Genomic DNA, 27,270 nt, shown 5'->3' on the forward strand with positions numbered 1-27,270 from the left:
ATTCAGTTATACCAAGGTATTAACATCAAACCATGAGAGCTAACCATACCCTATAATTTTATCATTTCAAAATATTATATGAGTGGAATTGTAGAGTATACACGTTTTGGGATTAGATTTTTTCACTCTGGATAATTTCCTGGAGATTTGTCCAAGTTGTTTAGTGTATCAGAATTCAGTCCTTTTAATATCATTCAGTAGTATTCAACAGTATGAGTGTACGATAGTGTCTGTTGGTACTCAGCTAATGCCATATTTGTGATTAGATTTCACATTCATATATTATTGGCTGCCCTAAAACACACTGTATGTCATTTGATTCTTGCAGCAATGTTTCAAGGTGGGTGCTGTCATTTGATGGTTGCAGACACTGAGGATCAGTGGGCTGAAATGTCTGGTGGGGATCGCACAGCTGAATTGGGTCTGAGCTGCAGCTCACACTCTTAGGTCTAGAATCCACATGGCCTCCTTTAGTACACAACAGAACAGAGTTGGAAATCCAAGGGTGACATTCAGGGTGCTGTGCTTCCTCAACTAGTTAGGGCCCCACATCTCATGATAGCAGGGGTGTGTGTGTGTGTGAGAGAGAGAGAGGGAGAGAGAGAGAGAGAGAAAATGAGAGAGAGAGAGAGAGAAAATGAGAGAGAGAGAGAGAGAGAGACAGATATAGAGAAAGAAACAGAGACAGAGGAACAGAGACAAAGAAAAGCAGTTAGAGACTGATTTTCAATGTCCTCAGCATATAATATTTGCTATGCACTTTTTAACTTTAATCTTCAATGAAAATCTCATATCTAGTATTTTCTACAAATACAGACACCAGTAATTTGATACACACTCAGGCAGATATCTCTAGGTAATTTGTTTATCCAAATGATGCCTAATTTCATGACACTCATTTCTCAACTATATTGCTATGCCACATTTAATTGACTGCCCTGACATTCACATATGAAATTTAAAGTAAAATTAATGTGCGTGACATATTTATGTTCCAGTATGGCAGCATAGGCCCACAGGGAATTTGTAGGCACTGAGAAATTGATATGTGACCTGGAGACCTTATAAATAAAAAATAGCATTAATCACTTATCAAGCTTTGACATAACGAAGACAAACACCTTTCTATCATTAGGTAGGAAGAAGGAAGGGGTTGCCTAGGTCACTAAAGGATGTGAGTTGCATCCTTATTATCTGCAGGAGACCTCTGTGTTACCATTAGAATCACATCATTGTTATCAGTAGGACACCATCTTTGTTATCTGTGGGATCCCATCCTTACTATCTGTGGGATCCCATCCTTACTATCTGTGGGATCATATCCTCGCTATCTGTGGGATCCTATCTTCACTATCTGTGAGATCACAACCTCGTAATCTATCTGTAGGATGATGCTACTGTTATCTGAAGATCACATCTTTGTTATCTGTAGGATTACGTCTTCGTATCTGTAGCATCAGATCTTTATCTTTGGGATCACTTCGTTGTTATCTTTAGGGTCACATCTTCATTATCGGTAGGATTACATCATCTTTGTTATCTGTGGGATCACATTCCTGGAGACGTTATTTTATCCTAGCACCAGAGCCATTGGAACAAGTGCATATTAAATTACCTCTATTGACAATGAATCAGGGATTTATAAGTAATTTTTTTCTTTTAGTTTGTGAACTTGGAGGGAAGGAGAAAGGCAGAATGGTAATTGAGAAAGAAAAGTGGGGTTGAGAGGAAGCTTGCCTTTTGGAGGAGAACAGTGGTCGTTTCAGACTTGAAACAGTCTGATTGGTATGAGTTGGTATCTCATTGTGGTTTTGATTTGCAATTCTGTAATAATCAATGATGTTGAGCCTTTTTTCATATGATTGTTGGCTGCATCAATGTCTTCTTTTGAGAAATGTCTGTTCATATCCTTTGCCCACTTTTTGATAGGGTTGTTTGTTTTTTCTTGTAAATTTGTTTAAGTTCCTTGTAGATTCTGGAGATTAGACTTTTGTCAGATGGGTAGATTGCAAAAATTTTCTCCCATTCTGTAGGTTGCCTGTTCACTCTGATGATAGCTTCTTTTGCTGTGCAGAAGCTCTTTGGTTTAATCAGATCCCTTCAGTCAATTTTGGCTTTTGTTGCCATTGCTTTTGGCATTTTCATCATGAAGTCTTTGCCCATGCCTGTGTACTGAATGGTATTGCTTAGGTTTTCTTCTAGGGTTTTTATGGTTTTGGGTTTTACATTTAAGTCTTTATCTTGAGTTAATTTTTGTATAAGGTGTAAGGAAGGAGTCCAGTTTCAGTTTTTTGAATATGGTTAGTCAGTTTTCCCAGCACTATTTATTAAATAGGGAATTTTCCCCGTTGCTTGTTTGTGTCAGGTTATCAAAGATCAGATGGATGTAGATGTGTGGCATTATTTCTGAGGCCTCTGTTCTGTTCCATTGGTCTATATATCTATTTTGATACCAGTACCATGCTGTTTTGGTCACTGCAGACTTGTAGCATAGCTTGAAGTCAGGCAGTGTGATGCCTCCAGCCATGTTCTTTTTGCTTAGGATTGTCTTGGCTATATGGATTCTTTTTTGGTTCCATAAGAAATTTAAAGCAGTTTTTTTTTCTAATTCTGTGAAGAATGTCAATGGCACTTTGATGGGAATAGCATTGAATCTTTAAATTACATTGGGCAGTATGGCCATTTTCATGATATTGATTCTTCCTATCCATGAGCATGGAATGTTTTTCCCTTTGTTTGTGTCCTCTCTTATTTCCTTGGGCAGTGGTTTATAGTTCCCCCTTGAAGAGGTCCTTCACATCCCTTGTTAGCTGTATTTCTCGGTATTCATTGTCTTTGTAGCAATCGTGAATGGGAGTTCACTCATGATTTGGCTCTCTGCTTGTCTATTGTTGGTGTATAGGAATGCTTGTAATTTTTGCACAATGATTTTTTATGTCGATACTTTGCTAAAGTTGCTTATCAGCTTAAGGAATCTTTGGGCTGAGACGATGGGGTTTTCTAAATACAGAATAATGTCATCTGCAAACAGAGACAATTTGACTTCCTCTCTTCCTGTTTGAATATCCTTTATTTCTTTCTCTTGCCTGATCTCCCTGGCCAGAACTTCCAATACTATGTCTAATAGGAGAGGTGAGAGATGGCATCCTTGTCTTGTGCTGGTTTTCAAGGGGAATGTTTCTAGCTTTTGCCCATTCAGTATGATATTGGCTGCAGGTTTGCCATAAATGGCTCCTATTCTTTTGAGATATGTTCCATCAATATCTAGTTTATTGAGAGTTTTTTAACATGATGATGTGTTGAATTTTATCGAAGGCCTTTCTGCATCAATTGAGCTAATCATGTGGTTTTTGTCATTTGTCCTTTTTATGTGATGGATGATGTTTATTGATTTGCGTATGTTGAACCAGCCTTGCATCCCAGGGATGAAGCCTACTTCATCATGGTGGGTAAGTTTTTGATGTGCTGCTGGATTTGGTTTGACAGTATTTTATTGAGGATTTTTGCATGGATGTTCATCAGGGTTAATGGTCTGAAATTTTATTTTTTTGTTGTGTCTCTGCCAGGTTTTGGTATCAGGATGATGCTGGCTTCATAAAACGAGTTAGGGAGGAGTCTCTCCTTTTCAATTACTTGGAATAGTTTCAGAAGGAATTGTACAAGCTCCTCTTTGTGTCTCTGGTATAATTCAGCTATGAATCCATCTGGTCCTGGGCTTTTTTTGGTTGGTAGGCCATTAATTACTGCCTCAATTTCAGAACTTATTGGTCTATTCAGGGATTTGACTTCTACCTGGTTTAGTCTTGGGAGGGTGTATGTGTCCAGGAATTTATCCATTTCTTCTAAATTTTCTAGTTTATTTGTGTAGAAGTCTTTATAGTATTTTCTGATGGTAGTTTGTATTTCTGTGGAGTCAGTGGTGATATCCCTTTTATCATTTTTTATTGTTCTATTTGATTCTTCTCTCTTTTCTTCCTTATTAGTCTAGCTAGTGGTACATCTATTTTGTTAATTTTCTTAAAAAACCAGCTCCTGGATTCATTAATTATTTTGGAGGGTTTTCCATGTCTCTATCTCCATCAGTTCTGCTCTAATCTTAGTTATTTCTTGTCTTCTGCTAAGTTTTGGATTAGTTCACTTTTGCTTCTCTCACGCTTTTAATTGCGATGTTAGGGCATCAATTTGGGATCTTTCTAGCTTTCTGATGTGGGCATTTAGTGCTATACATTTCCCTCTTGACACTGCTTTAGCTGTGTCCCAGAGATTCTGGTACATTGTCTCTTTGTTCTCATTGGTTTCAAATAAGTTCTTGATTTCTGCCTTAATTTTATTATTTACCCAGGAATCATTCAGGAGTAGGTTGTTCAATTTCCATGTAGTTGTGCAGTTTTTCAGTGAGTTTCTTAATGCTGAGTTGTAATTTGATTGCACTGTGGTTTGAGAGACTGTTTGTTATGACTTCAGTTCTTTTGCGCTTGCTGAGGAGTGTTTTACTTCCAATTATGTGGTGTACTTTAGAATAAGTGCCATGCAGCACTGAGAAGAATGTATATTCTGTTGATTTGGGGTGGAGAGTTCTGTAGATGTCAATTAGGTCTACCTGATCCAGAGCTGAGTTCAAGTTCTGAGTATCCTTGTTAATTTTCTGTCTCATTAATCTTTCTAATATAGGCAATGGGGTGCTAAAGTCTCCCAGTATTATTGTGTGGAAGTCTAAGTCTCTTTGTAGGTCTCTGAGAACTTGCTTTATGAATCTGGGTGCTCCTGTATTGGGTGCATATATATTTAGGATAGTTAACTCTTCTTGTTGCATTGATCCCTTTACCATTACGTAATGCCCTTCTTTGATCTTTGTTGGTTTAAAGTCTGTTTTGTCAGAGACTAGTATTACAACCTCTGTTTTTTTTTTTTTTTTTTTTTTTTGCTTTCCAATTGCTTGTTAAATTTCCTCCATCCCTTTATTTTGAGCCTATGTGTGTCTTTGCATGTGAGATGTGTCTTCTGAATACAGCACACTGATGGGTCTTGACTCTATCCAGTTTGCCAGTCTGTGTCTTTTTATTTTTTTTTTTTGAGACAGAGTCTTGCTCTTGTTGCTTAGGCTGGAGGCAGTCTATATCTTTTGATTGTGACATTTAGCCCATTTAAATTTAAGTTATGTGAATTTGATCCATCATCATGATACTAGCTGGTTATTTTGCACAATTGTTGAACAGTTTCTTCACAATGTTTTTGGTCTTTATATTTTTGTGTGTTTTTGCAGTGGCTGGTACTGGTTTTTCCTTTCCATATTTAGTGCTTCCTTCAGGAGCTCTTGCAAGGGAGGCCTGGTGGTGATCAAATCTCTCAGCATTTGCTTGTCTGGAAACTATTATATTTCCCTTTGCTTCTGATTCTTAGTTTGCCTCGATATGAAATTCTAGGTTGAAAATTCTTTTCTGTAAGAATATTGAATATCGGTCCCCATTCTCTTCTTGCTTGTAGGGTTTCTGCTGAGAGATCGACTGTTAGTGTGATGGGCTTCCCTCTGTAGGTAACCTGACCTTTTTTCTCGCTGCCCTTAATATTTTTTCCTTCATTTTGACCTTGGAGAATCTGATGATTATGTGTCTTGGAGTTGTCTTCTTGTGGAATATGTTAGTGGTGTTCTCTGTATTTCCTAAATTTGAATGTTGGCCTATCTTGCTAGATTGGAGACATTGTCCTGGATAATATCCTAAAGTATGTTTTCCAACTTAGTTCCATTTGCCTGGTACTCCAATAAATCATATGTTTAGTCTTTTTACATATTCCCATATTTCTCAGAGGTTTTGTTCATTCCTTTTTATTCTTTTTTTCTCTAATTTTGCCTGAATGCCTTATTTCAGCAAGATGGCCTTCAAACTCTGATATACTTTCTTCTGCTTGATCTATGTGGCTATTGATACTTCTGTGTGCTTCACAATGTTCTTGTGCTGTGTTTCCCAGATCCATCAGGTTATTTATCTTCCTCTCTAAACTGGTTATTCTAGTTAGCACCTCCTATAACCTTTTATCAAGGTTCTTAGCTTCTTTGTATTGGGTTAGAACATGCTGCTTTAACTCAGCAGAGTTTGTCATTACCGACCTTCTAAAGCCTACCTCTGTCAATTCATCCATTTCATCCTCCGTCCACTTTTGTGCCCTTGCTGGAGAGGTGTAGAAATCACTTGGTGGAGAAGAGGCACTCTGGCCTTTTAGGTTTTCAGTGTTTTTTGTTGTTGTTGTTGTTGATTCTTTCTCATCTTCATGAGTTGGTCTAGTATTGATCTTTGAGGATGCTGACCCTTGGATGGGCTTTTCTAGGGACTTTTTTTGTTGATGCTGTTGTTGTTGCTTTCTGTTTGTTTGTTTTTGTTGCAATTGTCAGGTCCCTCTTCTGTAGGGCTGCTGCAGTTTGCTGGGGGTTCATTTCAGGCCCTATTTATCTGGTTAGGTCCTGTGCCTGGAGATGTCACTTGAGGACGCTGGAAAACAGCAAATATGGGTGCCTGCTCCTTCCTCTGGGATCTCTGACCTCGAGGGGAACTGACCTGATGCCAGTAGGAATGGTCCTGTATAGGGTGTCTGACAGCCCTGTTGGAGGGTTTCACCCAGTTGGGTGGCACAGGGAGCAGGACCTGTTTAACAAAGCTCTTTGTCCCTTGGTGGAGGTGGGTGTGCTTTGCTGGGGGGAAACACACTTGTCTGTACTGCCCAGATTCCTCAGACCTAGTAGGAGTAAAGACTAAGTGTGCTGATTCATAGAGACTGTGGCCATCCCTCTCCCTAAGGGCTCAGGTCCAGGGAGATCAGAGTTCTGTCCCTGAGCCCCTGGCTGGAGTTCTTGGAGTTCCTGCAGGGAGGCCCTGCCTAGTGAGGAGGGATGGGGTCAAGGTTAGGCCTGAAGAGGCACTCTGTCTGCAGTCTGACACAGCCGGTGTGTTGAGCTTTGGGGGATACCTCTTGGGACCAAGCCGTCCAGCCTGCCCGGCTCCAGCAAGGGAAAAGCACAGCCTGGAGCTATAGAGTTGGCTGCCACTCTTCCCCTGCCCTGGGAGCTTAGTGTGTTATTGGACTATCAGTCCCATTGTTGGCTGTTGCCCCTCCCCCAAGGAGCTCAAACAACTTAGACTACAGGCAGCTGCAGCTGTGGTGCTGGTCACCCCTCCTTCTGGGAGCTGGGCAGGCTTAAGCAGATTCTAGCTTAGTCGCTGTTGAGAATCTGTGCAGCTCTGGGGTTAGGACCCTAGGCCCTGGTGGCATGGGCTCACCAGTTGGATCTTCTGATCCGTGGGTTGCAATTTCATGGAAAAATCACGTTTACCAAGGCTGGGTAGCACGCTTACTCACCACCTCTCTTGGCTGGGGGTGGGCACTCACCTGCCCCGTGTGGTTCTCAGGTGGTCCCCAGCATCACACTGCTCTTCCTTTCTCTCTGTGGGTCATACCAGCTGCCTAGTCAGTTCTGATGACACAACCTGTATTCCTCAGTTGCTGGTGCAAGATTCACACGCTGTTATGGTTCTTTTCGATGGCAGCCTCCAATTACCACTTATTTTAGTTGGCCATCTCTGCCCCAGCCCCATCTCTGTTTTTGATTGATCTTGTCAAAAGATTTAGGTTGTCCATTAAGGTATTTCTAATGACTTCACTTATACAGCTGAGTGCACACAATTACCCACCATAGTGATATGTGTTTATACATTTCACTTTTGACTGATTTCTTTATGACCACAGTTCATCTGATTATAACTGTTACACCCATGTGACTGTCATTAGTATTCTTGAGTGTTTATGTTTGCAAAAATATGTATATTATTGCCTATTTTTTTCTGTAAAGTGGCCTATGAAGTGTTCTGTCATATTTTTATGTTTCTCAAGCAAATCCCCTTTTACAAATGTGATTACATATTTTTATAGGATTTTTAAAATTATTTTTTCCAGAATTATATTTTTGGGATTTCAATACTCAGGATTATGGCATTGGAGATTTTGTCTTTTGGGATTATGATCAGCTCCCATTCCTTAAAGATTCTGTTCATATGTGTAGAGCATTCATTAGAAACTTATCTCTAGAAAGAATTATAGGTATTATCTAATTCATTTGTGCCATTAGTCTGCTCAGGCTGTGTGTTAGGCTGTTCATGTGTTGCTGTAAAGAAATACCTGAAGCTGGATAACTTATAAAGAAAATAGTTTTAATTGGCTCTGGTTCTGCAGGCTACACAGGAAGTGTGGTATCAGCATGTGCTTCTGGTGAGGCCTCAGGGAGCTCACAGTAATGGAGGAAGGTGCAAGGGGAGCTGGCATCTCATGTGGCGAGAGAGGGGGCAAGGGGCAGGGAGGTGCCACACACTTTAAAACAACCAGATCTTGGAGAACTCACTATGGCAAAGACATCACCAAGCCATGAGGGATCTGCCCCCACGCTCCAATCACCTCCCGCCAGGCTCCACCTCCAACACTGGGGATCACAATTCAACATGACATTTGGAGGGAACAAATGTCTAAGCCATATCAGGATGCCATAACAGAATACCACAGATTAGGTGACTTAAACAACAACAAAATATTTTCTCACTGTTCTGGAGGCAGGAAGCCCAAGACCAAGGTGCTGGCAGGACACCTTTCCTCAGGGGCCTCACTCATTGGCTTGAGGACAGCTGCCCCTGCTGCCTCTACACAAATTGTCCCTCCGCCCCACTGGCTGATCTCCTTCCGTGGCTCCTCCCCACCTTCTTAATCCCCAAGCTTTGCATTGCCTTTGCGCTTTGTCCTTGCTTGGTTCTCCCCTGTATTGCGTCTATACCTACTCCAACAGAGACACATCCAGTCTCATTGCTTGAAATGCCCCCTACCTTACATTTTTATCTCCACCCTGAAGCTCTCCCCTGGTTTCTGGATTGCTTTATACAGTTGTATTATTGATATTTGCATTGAATATCCTTCAGACATTGAGAACTTAACTGGCCTGTCCACACCTGTTTACCTGACATTGCTCCTCAAGCCTCCCTGTCCCCTGATTACCTGACACTGTTCCTCAAGCCTCCCTGTCCCACGCCCTTCTCCATCCCAATTCAAGCAACTATCTGTTTTGATTGGGATTATTGCAACTGTCCTCTAACTGCCCTTGCTTCCTCCAGCCAGAGTAGTCCTAGTAAAATGATATATATATGTATATATGTGTGTGTGTGTATGTGTATATATATATATATATATATATATATATATATATTTAGGGTATTAACTCACATGATCACAAGGTCCCACAATAGGCCGTCTACAAGCTGAGGAGCAAGGAAGCCGGTCCGAGTTCCAAACCTGAAAAACTTGGAGTCCGATGTTTGAGGGCAGGAAGCATACAGCACAGGAGAAAGATGGAGGCTGGGAGGCTAAGCCAGTCTAGTCTTTTCACTTTCTTCTTCCTGCTTTTTATTCTGGCTGCATTGGCAGCTGATTAGATTGTGCCCACCCAGATTAAGAGGGGCAGTCTGTCTTTTTCCCAGTACACTGACTCATATGTGAATCTCCTTTGGCAACACCCTTACAGACATACCCAGGAACAGTACTTTGCATCCTTCAATCCAATCAAGTTGACACTCAGTATTAACCATCACAAACACCCATGCCCTTCTGTGAGCAGCAGGACCCCCTGCCATGTGCCCGAACCTGTTCTCCAAGGCTCCCCACACTTCCCTGTCCTTCCTCTCTGCACGCTCTGCTCCACTCACTGACCTGCTGTTCCTCTAGCCTCAGGGCTCTTGCACAAGCTATTCCTTCTGGGAATGTCTAGGAATTCTCTTCCCCTCCCATGTGCACACAGCTGGTCCACACAGACGAGTCTTTGCCTTCTGATCTCTTTGGTTGTGTGCCTTTCCCTAAGAACTTCCTTGGCCCTTCAAGGACATGACTTCCGCTCCTTAATTTCCCCTCAGCTTTGTCTACACATTCCTATCGTGCATACCACATAATAACCCATCAACTTTATGCATTTCTTCACATTTCGACAGCTCTGGAATCAGAATGCTCTAATAATCCATAGCATTTTAGCTAATGTGTTATTATTTAATGTTTTTCTTTCTTTGTTGCACCTTAAAAGATAACATCTTAGCTTTAATGAAACAGAGGATTTATCTTGGTATCAGTCTTTCTCTTTGAGAGAGAAGGATTATTGTCGTTTTGTCTTCTGTTTTATTCCTAACCGTCAATGTAAAGCTTGATAATCAATGAATCAGTACTAATCATAGAAGACGGGTTTTTGAGCAATGGTCCTCTCATCTTAGGAAGCTTTATCAAGGGGAAAGAGAACTGAATTACAGTGACAACCAGAAGGCTTTTCAGTGTTCTAGGTGAAAACTTATTAAGGCTCATGTCCAACTCATGTGGAAGAAATGATAAAAGGGAGGGGACACATATTTGAAAAAGTAGAATCAACTGTACTTTGCTCCTCCAGGTGCCAAGGAAATGAGGCAATTCAAGATCCCAAAGATGGCTGAGATTTAAGCTGGGGGAAGATGACGACTTTCCTTCAGGAGCTGGGGGATTGTAGAAGGAGAATACTTTTTGAGAAGAAAGACAAATATGTTGATTTTAGTTAAAATTGATTTAATTTCCTAGCTAAATACTGTATTTAAGATAGTAATACTCAAAGGATGGAGTGTAAGCTTTGTAATAAAAATACACACGGGGAAAATCAGACTGTAGTTGGCAATTTACAACAAAGTGTCAAAAATGAAAAAGTGATACTACCAGCTTAGTCAGGGATGTGTGGGTTGCAAAGAATGGAAATGCACCTGAGCTAGTCTGGGTGGAAAAGAAATTTGTTAAAGGACAGAAGGATGCCCAATAGAAAAGAAAGGCCATCAAAGCTTTTGGAAAGGAAATCAGTGGAGTGGCACTAAAGACTGTGGATTTAGAAACCAGAATGTCCCTGTCCAGCTGCCTGTACTGCCTGGCTCCTGCCTCCTGCTTCTCTCAATTCATGTCAGTTCCACCCCATGCACTCCCTACCACATTTCTCTCTCTCCTTGAGTTGTTTTCAACTAATTACACTCTGCATCTTGGGTTACGTAACAATTTAACACACCCCAGTTGCTCCCTTTTAATCTCAATTATACATTTGTTGGAGAGAGAATTGAGTTGGGCCATGGGTAATCAGGTGTTCATCTTGGCCATCAGCTTTAGCAGCAAGAGTGGGTTCAAGCAGTGCATCACGATGGGGGAGGCAGGTCCTTCTCCCAGAGTGCATGCACCACCACGCCCTAGGAACCCATATTGGTGTGTGTGCATCACAGCCACACATGCTTGATAGTAAAATTCAAACACTGCATTTGCTGTGAGTCCCTTCCACGCCTGGCCATCCGTCCACTTAGGGACACAGAGCCCAGGCCCTGGTTCCTGTGCTCACACCTTGCACTGCGTACAGAGAGACACCTGGTTCTGCACTTTGAGACTGATCTGTCTACAGTTTTTGGAAATATGTTCATAGCAGTAGATATAGTACCCACAGAACTTTCCTTTTTCATAGCTACAGAGAATTCAGTTTTCTGTTGTTTTCACTATTTATTGATTTATTTTGCTGCATGCATGTGATTACATTAGTCCTGTAATTTTCTGGACTTAGAACTGCTGTAGAAAAGAGGATATGCATTTAAGTATTCTGTGGTTATCATGCTACCCGCCTAAGGGAATGTGCATGAGATAATGTATTCTGTCTACCTTGTTGTTAATATTCTGTAATATCAAACTTTTAGAGCTTTGCTAATATAGATTTTAAAAAATGATTTAAAAGAGCTCAATGTTTTTAATGAGAAATGAGCTTATTTCATTTTTAAACACTGCTATCCTTTTGTTAGTAACAATTGAATGAACTATTTCCTTAGCATACAGAATATAATAAGTCATAAATATTATAAATATAAACACATAGTAAGTTAGCTAAAATTATTTGTAATTGATATTCTTTATGTGATACAGAAATTTATTTTTACAGTTGTGTTCAATTTATCAAAATTTTATTTTATGACCTCTGGATTTTATGTTTCTCTTAGAAAAGACTACAATATAATCAATGCTTAAGATTATTTAATATTATAAATGTTTAAAGTGTTATAGCCTATATGCACTAATATTTAAATTACCCAAGTTACTAAAAGTTTCCACCCAATAAAATATTTAATTCTTTTAAAATATAAATTTGAATTAACATTAGCAGCCTAGCTATAGGAAACTAGTTAATTAAGTACAAAAAAACTCCCAAATTGTTCACCTTCTCAAAAGCTTGATGAAATATTTAATTATTTCGAAGGTCTTAGTCTCTTTAAATATTTTTTTAAGACTGTGTGATCTAATACTCGCCCCTCCCATCTCCTCTCTCCTATTCTCCCTCCTTCCTTCCTTCATATTTATCTTTGCTAGGCATAGACATAAAAAACATATTTTTATTGATAATATTCTTATCAATAAGGATAAGAAAAGGATAAGGATAAGGAAAAGGAAAAGGCTATTCATTTTCATCTATTTTCTCACACTAATTTCTCCTCAATTTAATAAAATCTTCAAGCAGTGACTTGTTTTTAATTGAGCATTTCAAAGACTATATCTGGAAAGTTTAAATGTTGGCAATGCAACATAAAGACTTAAACATATTTTATAAAATGTGTGCTATTCAAATTAAGTAGCTTATAGTGAAATTCAACATATTATAATATGCCACAAATTGCTAAAATCAAGTAATTATTCATTTCACAATTAACTGGGAATGCCATAATTTAATATAAACTGGTTTAAACACATACAGAGTCCATTTAGGATGATTTAAGGATATATAATATCTCCCAGGGAGCATTAAATCTTTTGACTTAAGATTTGAATAGCTTTTTGTCTCTTCTGTGTCAGATAAATGCTTTTCTGTTGAAAGTTTTTTTTTAAATTTAGATATAAGCTTTGTTTAATAAATCACTTTCAGTTTTCAGGAAATAAAACCAAGAAAAATAAATGTTTTTATTGTTAGTTACAAAGGCTATCATAGAACTATTTTTTGTTTAAATGTTCCACTGAGGTTTTGTGTATTTATTTACTTATTCTAACAAAAAGATTATAGGTACCTAATGTTTGAAGTATTTTGGGGGAGGAAATTCTTTTACATTTTTTTCTTCTTGTAGCAATGAGTGGTGAAGCTGCTGGGCTTCTGGGTCGGGTGGGGACTTGGAGAACTTTTCTGTCTAGCTAAAGGATTGTAAACACAACAATCAGCGCCCTATGTCTAGCTAAAGGTTTGTAAACGCACCAATCAGCACGCTGTAAAAATGCACCAGTCAGTACTCTGTAAATTGGACCAATCAGCAGGATGTGGGTGGGGCCAAGTAAGGGAATAAAAGCTTGCCCCCTGAGTTCGCAGTGGGAACCCAGTTGGGTAGGTTTCCATGCTCTGGGAGATTTGTTTTTTCACTCTTCATGATGAATCTTGCTGCTGCTTACTCTTTAGGTCTGCACTACCTTTATGAGCTGTAACACTCACTGCGAGGATTTGCGGCTTCACTCCTGAAGTCAGGGAGATCACAAACCTACTGGGAGGAACAGGCAACTGGACGCATGCCGCCTTTAAGAGCTGTAACACTCACTGCGAGGGTCTGTGGCTTCATTCGTGAAATCAGCAAGACTACGAACCCACAGGGATGAACAAACAACTCTGGACGCGCCACCTTTAAGAGCTGAACACTCACTGCGAAGGTCTGCTGCTTCACTCCTGAAGTCAGTGAGACCATGAATCCACTGGAAGGAAGAAACTCCGGACACATCTGAACATCTGAAGGAACAAACTCCGCACACACCGTCTTTATGAACTGTAACACTCACTGCGAGTGTCCGTGGCTTCATTCTTGAAGTCAGCGAGACCAAGAATCCACTGGAAGGAACCAATTCCAGACACAGCAAGAAATTTGAGTTATTTAATTCTTCAGAGAAATGATTATGACTACCAACGAAAAGTGAGTGGAGACTCAGCCAAACATTGTGTGTAATAAATCACCTAGGCTCTAAACTACTTCTCACAGCATAAGTCAGTATCCCCCCGCATTCCCCGCCCCACTGGGTGTTGAAATACATTTTCACAGCTTCTTTTCAACACACACCCAGAATCTTACCGTAGAGGTGGAGAGGGTGCATTTTGCATAAGCACACACTTGCTGTGAAGCACGTTGGGGTTTGAGAGCCAGCGTTTCAGATTCATGCTCGCTGGAACGTCACATTCACATGGAGGGCACCTGCAAAGTGGCCCACTGCATGCAGAAAGGAAGGATGGGTTTCTACATTTATGTCCATTTTTACATTACTATTTTAAGGTTTTGGTTTTGCATACATTTAATAATGCATACAATAGACTTGAGCAAGTACATTTATGAAGAATTTGATATATATTTGAAGTGTGCACTCAACACATTTTCAAAGTTCACTTTAGAGATCACTGAAGATTAATTTTAGTGTGATCCCAGCTTAAATTATTGGAGATTTAGATTGGAAGTAACTGGATAATTACCTTACAGTAATAGCTCATTTTGCATACACAGTCTAAATAAAAGCAGTAAACATTGAATTCTGTTTCATCCTGGGGTGAAAGTAGTAAGATCACTCACTAGATTACCTCTGGGTAACTTCAATTTTCTTTGAAGTTTTAGTGCAATGTTGTAACTACTGGATCCAAAGAGCAAAATTTTTAAAGACACTGTACCTCCTTTTCAATGGAACCTGAATATCTCTGCATGGGAGCTTTGTAACTTGGATACAGTCATCTCCAGGGGTTATTGGTGATAACTTGGGTTTCTGATTTAGAAATTATCAATGGCAGTGTTATCAACCTGCTCTCCTTTCATGAAGGAATCTAAAAATATAAAACAGCCACAGAAATGACAATATACTTGGAAACCTTGTGCAACTAGGAAACTCTCACAATGCTATAAAATTTAGGGGTAGACAAACTTAACTGCTGCTTGATCAGAAGTCATTAACCAGCTATTTGTCGAACAATGACTTTTAAACCAGAATGACACAAATTCCCTTTCATTCTATCCTTAGGGGCGTTCTGTCAGCTCCAGAGCTTCCCGTTTTGCATACACGGGGAGACTTTCTCTAGCTTCTGTCCTTCCTGTTTTGTGATTTGTACATGGATGAAGATCTCTCTCGATCATGCTCTGGCAAAGCATCCTTACCTTGTTGAGAGTGTATGTAGAATCCTTTTCATAGTTTAAATAGGATTTCTGCAGCAATAGGCAGCCTGGCTCAGCAGAGAGCCTGGAGAGATTGGAGTTATGAGGTATTCATTTAAGTCTCATCTATACTATGCTGATGTCTGTTATTTGTTCTGATAAGTCCTTGCAGTGTGACCAGCTTTCAGAAAATGATGCACTCTTGCTAAAAGGCACCTTTGAGCAACATTGTTGAGCTGGATATTTGTGCAACCCTAGTGGGAGGTAATCTGGCAATATATATCACAATTGCAAATACATATTCGTTTTATCTAAGGAGTAATGTTTGCTGGTTCTGTGGTGTACATACGCCCACCAGGGATGGCTTCAGGCTTCCCACAGGACAACATTAATGGCGTAGCTGGGAGGAGATGGTTCAGAGGACACGTCTCACTCTGGGTCTTTGAGCTCAGCTCCCCTTTCTGGAAAAGGCAACGTTAGGGTAAGGTGATTCCCCAGTTTCTTTTTACCATTAGCACGTCTCCCCAAGTTTGGGAATAATATTCAAAATATTTGGCAACTCTTGTGGCACAGGTATTGGCCAATCAGAATGGTCCCTGGTTATAAATTCCTGGGCTCCTTGTGGAGGGTCCTGCTGAAGGTCAGCCCCGCCAGCCCCTATGGAAGGCCCACTGCACTGTGGTTGGTGTCTCAGGTATCTTTCCTGGAATAGTTTGGGGCATATACTAATACTAAAATACTAACATATTATTTTCCTTCGATTGTTTCAACAGATGATGGCATATTACACATCCTCTACAAGATCTTGGTTTTTATCTACTTAATATATTTTGCCTGCCATTCTATTGTTCCACATGAGTGCCAACATATGTTCCTTTCTTTATTTATTGTCTTACCTTTATTTATTTATAGTTACACAGTATTTTCAGTATTCTCTGGCTTGATCATAATTTATTTAAACAATGCGGTATGGATGAACACAAGTAGATTTTAATTTGCTACTTATTTGAAGTGCTGAAGTGAAGACATTTGGACATATATTGATTCATATTTGTGAAGAATAATCAAAAGGCGTATGTGGGTTAAATACCCAGAAGTAGGATTACTGGGGCAAAAGGAATATTCATTTGCAATTAGGATATATATTGCCAGACTTCCTTCCACAAGGGTTGCAAAAATATCCAGCCCACCAGTGATGATCAGACATGCGTCTTACCAACAGAGTACATCATCAGACTTTAGACTGCAAATTTGGTGAATCAGAGACAGTATTTCAGTGTGGCATTAGCTAGAAATACACTAGTTGAGATTGAAACTTCTTTTGTTTAAGACACATTTGCGTTTCCTGCTCTCTGAACTCTGTTTTCATCTCCCTTTTTTTTTTAAATTCTTCCTGCTGAATTCTTGATCGTTTTCTAACTAAACTGCTATATATTGAGGATGTTAGTATTTTGTGATTGAATTGCAAATACATTTTTCCTAGCTTGTTGTGTGCCTTTTGTCATGTGCATTTTTTTTTTTTTTTTTGATGGAGTCTCACTCTATAGCCCAAGCTGGAGTGCAGTGGCGCAAAGTGTGTGTGTGTTTGTTTTTTTTTTTTGAGACAGGGTTTTGTTCTATCACTGGGGCTGGGGTGCAGTGGCATGATCTCAGGTAACTACAGCTTTGACCTGCCTGGGCTCAAGTGATCTTCCCACTTCAGCCTCCTGAGGAGCTGGGACTACAGATGTGAGCCACTGTGCCTGACATCTTTTGTTTGTCTTTGGTGTTTTATGCTGTGCAAAGTTATGATTTGATTTAGTACAGTCTATCAGTGTTTTTCGTTTTATGGCTTTGCATTTTGAGGCAGCGTTAGAAAGACCTTTCCCACTCTGAGGTTATAAATAATTCTCTTTCTTTACAGAATGATTATTGTCCCAGGACTATATATTTCTCTCCAGGTCTGTGAGAGTGGCTGGACATTTAGATCTATTGTATGGCATTGTTATTTGTGAAAGCCTGGGAGAAGAGGAGGCTGCAAATCATGAGTCCAAATTACAAATACGGTAAGTAGAATGAATATATGTGGCAGTAGATAATGGTAATGTTAATAATAACCCAAGCCTAAAAGTCAAAAAATTATGTGTGTGGTTGTTCTTATTCTATGCCAGATAATGTCCTGAACACTTTACATGGCTCATCTAATTAAATTCTCAAGTAGCCTCATTGTTATTACTCTTTACAAATGAGAACACTGAGGATTAGACAGGCTAAGTCTAAGATCACATCGCTGTTAAGTGTTGACCTTGAGCAAGATCCAGGTCTGCCTGGCTTCAGCGGCATTACTCCTGGCCGGGCTCCCACAGTCCCAGGCAACAGTGAAGCTTCTTTCCTATCTGACTGGTCCTGTGAGGTCTGGGGATTCCCAGGGGAGGCAGAATGTGCAGCAGGCAGGGCTGGTTGTAGGGAGTGGGGTGAAGGTGCAAGATGCTACCCATTGTAGAGAGAAAGAGAAAATTGGGAGATTGTGGAAGTTTGGCGGGACACTTGATCTCTGGACAATGTGTAGAACAGCTTCTGCATTTTGGAGATAGGATACTGATACTGGAGATAGGACACTGATACTGGAGATAGGAGAAAGTGTTTTAGGTTTATGTCAACTAGCTTTGGGAACATGGAATGAGAGTTCTAAATTTTTCTTTCTCCCCTCCCTACCTCCCTCCCTTCCTTCTTTCCTTCCTTCCATCCTTCCTTCCTTCCTTCCTTCCTTCCTTCCTTCCTTCCTTCCTTCCTTCCTTCTCTCCTAAATGGTATCCTATGAATATATTTTATTCCCAGAGACAATTCAACAACACTGGATAAAATATCAATTCCAATTGAGAATTCTAAAAAGTTAAGTAGAGATCAAAAATAGAGAGCGAGAGCGAGCCTATTTGCACATAAAAGTGCCAAGTGCAAGTTGCTTACTTGCAATCACAACCACAAAGGCCCCACAAGCCAAGAGCTAATTATATCAATTATTAAGATGAGCCAAGGTCTTGTAAAGAATTAAGTTAGGAATAGGGGTGCTCCCCTCTGACTATGAGGCTGATCTGTACGGAGTGCTATTGTTCACCTTTATAAGGTATCCAAAGCTCAATCCCTATCAAAACAGTTTCTTTAAGAGTGATAGGGTATATAGACAAGATATTCAACATTGTTAAATACTTGAAAGCCACAGATGGTCCTCAACTTACAATGGGGAGCCAAAAATTTCTGTGTCTCGGTTGAGACCATCTACGTGTAGCTACAATAGTGCAAGATTGATGGACATTCAATAGAAACTGTACTACAAGTATGCATTATTTGAATGCATAAGAACCATTCTATTTTTCACTTTAAGTACAGTATTCAGTAAGTTACATGAGATATTCAGCACTTTATTATAAAATAGGTTTGCATTAGATAATTTTGCCCACCTGTAGGCTAATGTAAGTGTTTTGAGCACGTTTAAAATAGGTGAGGCTAAGCTATGATGTTCAGTAGGTTAGATGTATTAAATCAGTTTTGACTTATGATATTTTCCATTTATAATGGTCTTGTCAGGATGTACTGCCATTATAAGTTGAGAAACATCTGTACGTGTTTCCATCCTGCTATGTATGTAACTGAACCAATCAGGAATAAATATTAATGATAAGGAACAAGAATTCAGTTACATGTTTTTGTTCATTCTAAAGAGCATTACAATGCCAAATTTCCATATATGATGATGGATATGTGTAAATTCGTGTCCAACATTCTCAATTGTAAATAAAAGTATATTTTGTGTTTAAAATCTTTGATAGAGAGTTATTTCTTAATTATGAAAATTGAGGAGAAATATCAAAGAAAACAATAGACCCTAAGTGACAGCGTATGTTAAAGAAAGAAGCAAAACCATGGGATCAGATGCAGTCATTGATTATACTAATACACAATTTTAGTTTAATGCCCTAAGGTCTGCTGAAAATTAACCAACTCTGTCCATTTTAGTGATAACTATATCTCTTTAAGTATGACATAGAGCAGGGTGGTAAACAGAAAGGAAGTATAAGGAAGGTTCAAGATGAAGGCAGCCTATGAAAACCTAGGTACAATTAATACATTTAAAAACCTCATTCTCAACATCACTTTAATTCCCCCTTCTTTGCAGTTAAACCCTTACTTTTAAAATAATATTATAAAGGTCTCAACTCAGTTGAAGTTGGTTGAAATACACTGAAATAACACTGGATTTTTTCTGTACTGTTTAGTGAGTTCAATAAAATCTAACTCTGTAACTGACTGCAAAGGAACATTTTATCCGTGGAAAATAAATTATTAAAACATTGACAAAGTTGATTTGGAATAAAAACTATCAGAGGAAACAGCCCTGAATAGCTTTTCCTAAAGTTCCATGGATTTTTATGAACACTAAAGGCAAAGTACTCAATATTAGTTTTTTTTTAAACAGTTAACTATAAAAGGCCTTTACCCTTTTTATCTAAACATTGTATGCACATGTGACTCTTTTGGATTGAGAATACGTTGTCTGCCAAATAACATTGATTTATGATTATTGTTTATGTACTTATACTTTTTAATCATGTGAGAAATAAAAAGTATATTTACAAACCAAAAAATGCAATAATGCTGCCTTTTATGTTTACCTATGCAGTTCCTTTTACCAGAAATCTTTATATCTTTGTTCTTTGGGTCACTGTCAATTGTTTTTATATTTCTGAAGGACTCACTTTAGCATTTCTTGTAGGGAAGGTCTATTGGCAAATAAATCACTCAGCTTTTGTTTATCTGGGGTTGTCTTAATTTTACCTCTATTTTTGAAGGATAGTTTCATCAGATAAAGAATTCATGATTGACAGTTTCTTCTTTTGGCACTCTTAACATGTCATCTTACTACCTTCTAGCTGCCATGGTTTGTGTTGAGAAATTTGTTGTTGCTGTTACTGGGAATACTTTGTACATGAAGGACTGCTTTTCTCTTGTTGCTTTCAAAATTCTTTTTGTCTTTGGCTCTTTGCAGCTTGATTACAATGTGTCTTAACTTTATTTTGTGAATTATATATTGTGAATATATTACAGTGTGACTCTCTTGGTTTTATGATAGTTGGAGTTTGATGAGCTTATGTTTTTCATGAAATTTGTGAGGAACTGGTTATTATTTCCTCAAATATTTTTTCTGTTCTTTTCTCTCTTTCTTATTCTTCTGAGACTCCAATAATGCATATGTCAATTTGCTTGATAATGTCCCTCAGATCACTTAGGCTGTGTTCACTTTTCTTTATTCTTTATGCTGTTTACACTGGATAATTTCAACTGTTCTATATTCAATTGCTTATTCTTTCTTCTGTTTGCTCAATTTTGTGGTTGAAGCCTTCTAGTAATTTTAAAATTTTAGTTATTGCATACTTCAGCTCCAGGTTCCCTTTACTAATTTCTGCCTCTTTACTGATAGACTTCTTTTGACCATAAATTATTTTCTTGATTCCCTTTAGCTCTTTGAGAATATTTAAGGAAATCAATTTGTAGTCTTTGCCTAGTAAGTCTGATATCTGTGCTTCCTCAATGATAGTTTCCATCAATTTATTTATTTATTGGAAATTGGCCAAAATTTCCTGTTTTTTGAATGCCTTCTGATCTTTTGTTGATATCCAGAGAGTTGAATATTATAATGTGGTAACTGATAATTATATTTTTCCTTTTCTCCAGAATTTCTGTTTTTTATTGTAGATTTCTGCAGTTGTCTGTTTGTTTAATCACTTTCTCCAAACTATTTTTTCAAAAACTGTATTCCTTGTCATGTGTGGTTACATAAAGTCTCTGTTTCTTAGCTTGCTTTTAGCTAGTGTTTTGACAGAAATTTTTATTCTTGAGTTCCTTTTTTATTACACTTTTTTTTAAGTTGCCATTAAAGTTTGACTATTATCCAGGGCTCTGACAAAGTTGTTTTGGCAATTTCTGCTTTTGAAAAAAAGTTTCTATGATGGATGTGAATTTGAAGTTGCATACTTTGCCATTTTGCTCTATTAGTAAAGTATCTTAATCAAAGAGGAACTGACCTTAAGTCAGAAGAAGGCACTGGAGAATAATGTTTCTCAGAATTTTAATAAATCTGGCCATTGGTCTCTGATGTGGTTTGGTTGTGTCCCCACCCAAATCTCATCTTGAATTTTAACTCCTACAATTCCCACATGTTGTGGGAGGAACCCAGTATGAGGTGATTGAATTATGGGGATGGGCCTTTCCTGCACTGTTCTTGTGCTAGTAAATGAGTCTCACAAGATCTGATAGTTTTAAAAACAGGTGTTTGCCTGCACAAGCTCTCTCTCTCTCTTTTTGCCTGCTGCCATCTATGTAAGATGTGACTTACTCCTCCTTGCCTTCCACTGTGATTGTGAGGCATCCCCAGCCATGTGGAACTGTAAGTCCATTAAACCTCTTTTTTTCCCCAGTCTTAGGTATGGTATGTCTTTACCAGCAGCATGAAAATGGATTAATACAGTCTGTTACAATATGGAACCCTAATGTACATTCTGAAGAGAGCATGCTTCTAAAATTCACCAGTCAAAATGCTCCAGGATCATTTAGAAGATTTTACATGAGGTGTAGTATAGTTAAGAAAGTAGCAGATAGACAGTAACTGGACCTCTGCTTGTGTCACCCTGGGCATGCTACTTCTCTGGGCCTTGGTATTCTCATCTGTAAATAAGAAATTAAGACAATAGGATAATTCATTTTGATCTTTTAATCTACGATTATATTTTTGGGTTCCAGAATCTAATTCAATATACAACTTTTCAGCCTGCCTTAAAATGGACCTGAAGTCACTTGTCAGTTATTTAGACATCGATAAATGACAATTTACTGAATAGCATATAATACACAGTTTGTTCTTATTATGTATGTTAGCTATGATCTGTTAAGTCTCCAAAAATACTGAATTACCGAATAGTGAATCATCATTTCTAGCAGAAATACCCTCTAAACCATTGTTTCAGAGGGTCAGGCTCCTCTCAGCCTCTGGCCATAATTTCATCAACTGATCAATACATAAAATTGTTTTATTTGTGTTTTGGTTGTAAGATGCTGTATTTAATATATATTGTTAATTCATTGACATTGAACTAACAGCCAGCAGCACTATAACTCATGTCTGAATGAAGCCTATCTAGCATACATATTTTTACCATAAGTCACATCACCACCTTCTTGTATTTAACAACACTAGCCAGCACTTCAGCACTATGGTTGGTGTCATTTTAAACAGGAACATTACCAAAATAAAAAACAAAAATGCAAAAGCAACAACAAAAAACAATCTAAAGCATGGCACTTAGTAGATTATAGAGAGGACACTTTCACTAACCACTGCAACTATTGACTGGGGGGTTACAAATAGATTTTAGTGAACAAGTTCATTCATGAATATGAAATTCATGAATAACAAACTTCAATATTCCACTGACAGCAATAGACAGATCATCAAGACAGAGAATGAACAAAGCAATTCTGGACTTGAATTTGACACTTGATTAATTGGAGCTAACAGTCATCTACAGAATACTCTACTCAACAACCATAAAATATACTTTCTTCTCATCTGCATGTGAAACATGCTCTAAGATTGACCACCTGCTTGGTCTTAAAACAGGTCTTAAAATACAAAAAAAATGAAAATTATACTAAGCATCTTCTCAGATCACAGTGGAATGAAAATAGAAAGCATTAACAAGAAGAACTCTCAAAACCACACGAGTACATGGAAACTAAACAACTTGCATCTGAATGAATTTTGAGTAAATAACAAAATTAAGGCAGAAATAAAAAATTATTTGGAACAAGTGAAAATAAAGACATAACATACCAAAATCTCTGGGATGTAGTAAAAGCAGTGTTAAGAGGAAAGTTTCTAGTGTTAAACACCTACATCAAGACAATAGAAAGATGTAAAATTAACAACCTAATGCAGTACCTGAATGAACTAGAAAAACAAGAACAAATCAAAGCCAAAGCTAGCAGAAGAAAAGAAATAACTAAAATGGGAGCACAATTAAATGAAATTGAGACCAAAACAACCACACAAAGGATCAATAAAACATCAAGCTGGTTGTTTGAAAGGATAAACAAGAGTAGATCCGAGTAAGCACAATAAAACATGGCAAAGGTGACATTACAACCAACTCCCCAGAAACGAAGATCCTCAGAGGCTAAAAACATCTCTATGCATACAAACTAGAATATCTAGAGAAAACTGATAAATTCCTAGAAACACACAGCCTCTTGAGATTGAATCAGAAAGGAACAGAAATCTTGAACAAATCATTAACAAATAAGGAAATTGAATCAGTAATAAAAAACCTGCCAACCACCCTGAAAAGCCCTGAATCAGATGGTTTCACAGCTGAATTGTACCAAACATGTAAAGAAGAGCTGGTACCAATCCTACTGAAACAATTCCAAAAAATTGACGAGGGGCTCCTTCCTAACTCATTCTAAGAGTACAGTATCATCCTGATACTAAAATCTGGCAAAGACACAACAAGAAAAAAACTACACACCAATATCCCTGATGTACATAGATGCAAAAATCCTCAACATAATTCTCAACAAAAACTAGTAAACTGAATCCAGCAGCACATCAAAAAGTGAATTCACCACAATCATTTGGGCTTTATTCCTGGGATGAAGGATGGTTCAACATATGCAAATCAATAAAAGTGACTAAATAAACAGAATTAAAAACAAACAGAAATGATATGATCATCTCAATAGACACAGGAAAAGCATAAAAACCAACATTCTTTTATGAGAAAAAACCTCAACAAACTAAGCACTGAAGGAAGATAACTCAAAATAAGAGGCAGCTATGACAATCCCACAGCAAACATCATACTGAATGGGTTAAAGCTGGAAGCATTCCTCTTAAGAACTGAAAGAAGACAAGAATGTACACTCACACCATGCCTATTCAACATAGCACTGGAAGTCTTAGCCAGAACAATCAGTTGAAGAAAGAAATAGACATCCAAATTGGAAAAGAGGAAGTCAAATTATCTCTCTTCACTGACGATATGATTCTATACCTAGAAATCCTAAAGAATCTGCCAAATCTCAGGATACAAATATTAGCTTACAAAAGTTAGTAGCATTTCCATACACCAATAACTAAGCTGAGAACCAAATCAAGAATGCAATCCCATGTATAAAACACACACACACACACACACACACACACACATACAACAAAAAAACAAAAGCAAAAACAAAAATTAAGTACCTAGGAATACATCTTACCAAGGGGTGAAAGATCTCTACGAGGAGAACTACAAAATTGCTGAAAGAAATTATAGATGACACAAAACATTCCATGCTCATGGTTTGGAAGAATCAATATCATTAAAATGTCTACACTGTGCAAATAAATCTCTAGATTCAATGATATTCCTATAAAATTATCAATGTCATTTTGCACAGAATTAGAAAAATGTATTCTAAAATTTATATGGAATCAAAGAATAACCACAACAGTCAAGACAATCCTAAGCAAAAAGAAAAAAATCAGAGGCATCACATTACCCTACTTCAAACTATATTACAAGGCTACAGTAACCAAAACAGCATGGTACTGATACAAAAATAGACACATAGACCAATGGAACAGGATAGAGATCCTTGAAATAATGCCGCACACCTACACCCAACTGATTTTCAACAAAACTGAAAAAAACAAACTATAGGAAAAGGATACTCTGTTTAATAAATGGTGCTGGAAAAACTGGCTAGCCATATGCAGAAAAATGAAACTGGACCCTTATGTATCTCCATATACAAAAATTCACTCAAGATGGATTAAAGATTTGAACGTAAGATCTTAAACTATAAAAATCCTGGATGAGGCCGGGCGTGGTGGCTCACACCTGTAATCCCAGGACTTTAAGAGGGTAGTCAAGGTTCTTAGATGCAAATAACAGAAACCAACTAAGGTTGACTTTAACAATTAGCTTTTACTGTGTAACAAACCACTCCAAAATATAATGCCACAAAACAAGAACCAGTGATGTAGTTCATGACTCAGTGGGCTGGCAATTTGTGCTGGACTCATTTTATTGTTGTTTTTAATCTGTGAGACAGCAGTCAGCTATCACATGTAGAATGCCTCAGCTGGGGTTTCTTACCTCTGGATGACAAGGTTGTTCACTGTCCAACAGAGTTGCCAAGGCGCATTCATATTGTGGCTGAAAAGATTTCCGAGATACTTAATGGAGAGCTTGTAAGTCTTCGTGTGACTCTGTCTTCGGAGTAGAAATTACTAAATTCCTGACACTTTCTTTTGGTCTAAGCAAATCAGAAGGATAAGATTTAAGGGATAGGGGAATAGATTCTACTTCATGCTGGGAAAAGTTACATATTCACATAGCAAGGACATAGATACACTGAGTTGAATAATAGATCACATGGGCTAAGCAAAAGAAAGGTAGGTCACAACATGACTCAGTAGTTTAGAGAATGAGTTAGAGATTTGCCAGGATATAAGGTGGGTTGAGTAGCCAAAATTACAACTAAAAGCACACCACAGAATTAGTCCAATGCCATCATCACCGCTGCTGACCCCTGGATGCTGCAGCCACCTACCTCTACTGATGCTGTGGGTCAATGTCAAGTGCCACCCATGAAACAGGATATCACTGCCACCCTGATGCCACAACCCCTTGGAATGGGTGCTTCACTAGTTTTGTCCTGGTGATGCACTTTTGCTAAATAGGCCATTTGCCTATGCCCCAGGTGCAAGGGGAGTGGGGAAAATGATTCTCTGGCCCTTTGGGCTTCCGGATGAGGAAAAGTTGCTACATCCCAAGGAGACCATAAGGTGGGGAAGTTGCTAAAAATATTAAAAAGCTTAAGATTCTGGATGAAAGAAAAAAATGTGAAATAGCCAACATGTGTTATCTCAGGACAAGTAGAAAGGGATTGAAGAGTCTAGAACTTAAAGTGTCCTGTCCAAAAACTTGTTTATTTGTTTTCTCCTTGGAGCACAGCTGGGTGTCATCAAGGCTCACAGTGTAATTTAGGGATGACAATTTGAAATCCAGTTAGGCATAGTGGAGTGAAATCCCAGCATTGGAGTTTCCTGGCCAAACCTTGTTTCACCATGTGGTCACACAATTGAGCCCCCTGGTTTGCAGGATGGTTCTTTGTGAGGTCTCACTCTTATTCTGCACCTTATACAGGCAGATGAAGAAGTCACACAACACAAGGCAGACAATGAAGAATGTGTGTGTTCGCTATGGCGGGAGCCCAGTGTGGGTGTGGCGTGTGAGCGCACAAAGCAGGCACTTTGGAGTTCAGGTCATCTACAGGTTGTGTGGCTGAGGGACTCACCACTTCCTGCCTCTGTGTCCCATAAAATGATGACAGCTAGAAGGCACCTACCTCCTAGCTTTAAAGCTCATAACTTGTGAGCATTAAAAATATGTGAGCTGTGCTTATACAGTTGCAGTCAGTGAATGTTCATACTAGTCCTGTTATCCCTGGAGAATCACTTACTTATGTGGGTAAAGACATCAGAGAAGAAAACACAAGTCCAGGGGGCATATAAAACTTCAGCTAAGGTTACTTCTAAACTAATGAGGAAAGCGCATGTTTTTATTATTACATGAAGAAAGTTATTTTCTTTGTGAAGGTATTACATTTCTTTGTAGAAGAGAAAGCTTTTAATGGTGTTTACATTTCTATGGCAACAGTAGCATCAAGGGAGTGGGCCAGTTTTCCAATTCTATCCCACCTTCATAAGTGATTTTTCTTCATTCCATATGGCTATCACCACAGTAGTTCTCCTTATCTGAGGTTTCACTTTCCAAGGTTTTAGTTATCTGTGGCCAACTGTGTTCCAAAAATATAAAATAGGAACTTCCAGAAATAAACAATTTATAAGTTTTAAATTGTGAGCAATTCCGACTAGTGCAAAGAAAACTTGAGCCATCTTACTCCATCCCACCTGGATGTGAATCCTCCCCTTGTTCAGTGTCTCCACACTGTCTATGACACCCACTGTGACTCACTTCATGGC

This window comes from Pan troglodytes, chromosome 7 (genome assembly GCF_028858775.2).
Source record: "Pan troglodytes isolate AG18354 chromosome 7, NHGRI_mPanTro3-v2.0_pri, whole genome shotgun sequence".
NCBI classification, from domain to species: domain Eukaryota; kingdom Metazoa; phylum Chordata; class Mammalia; order Primates; family Hominidae; genus Pan; species Pan troglodytes.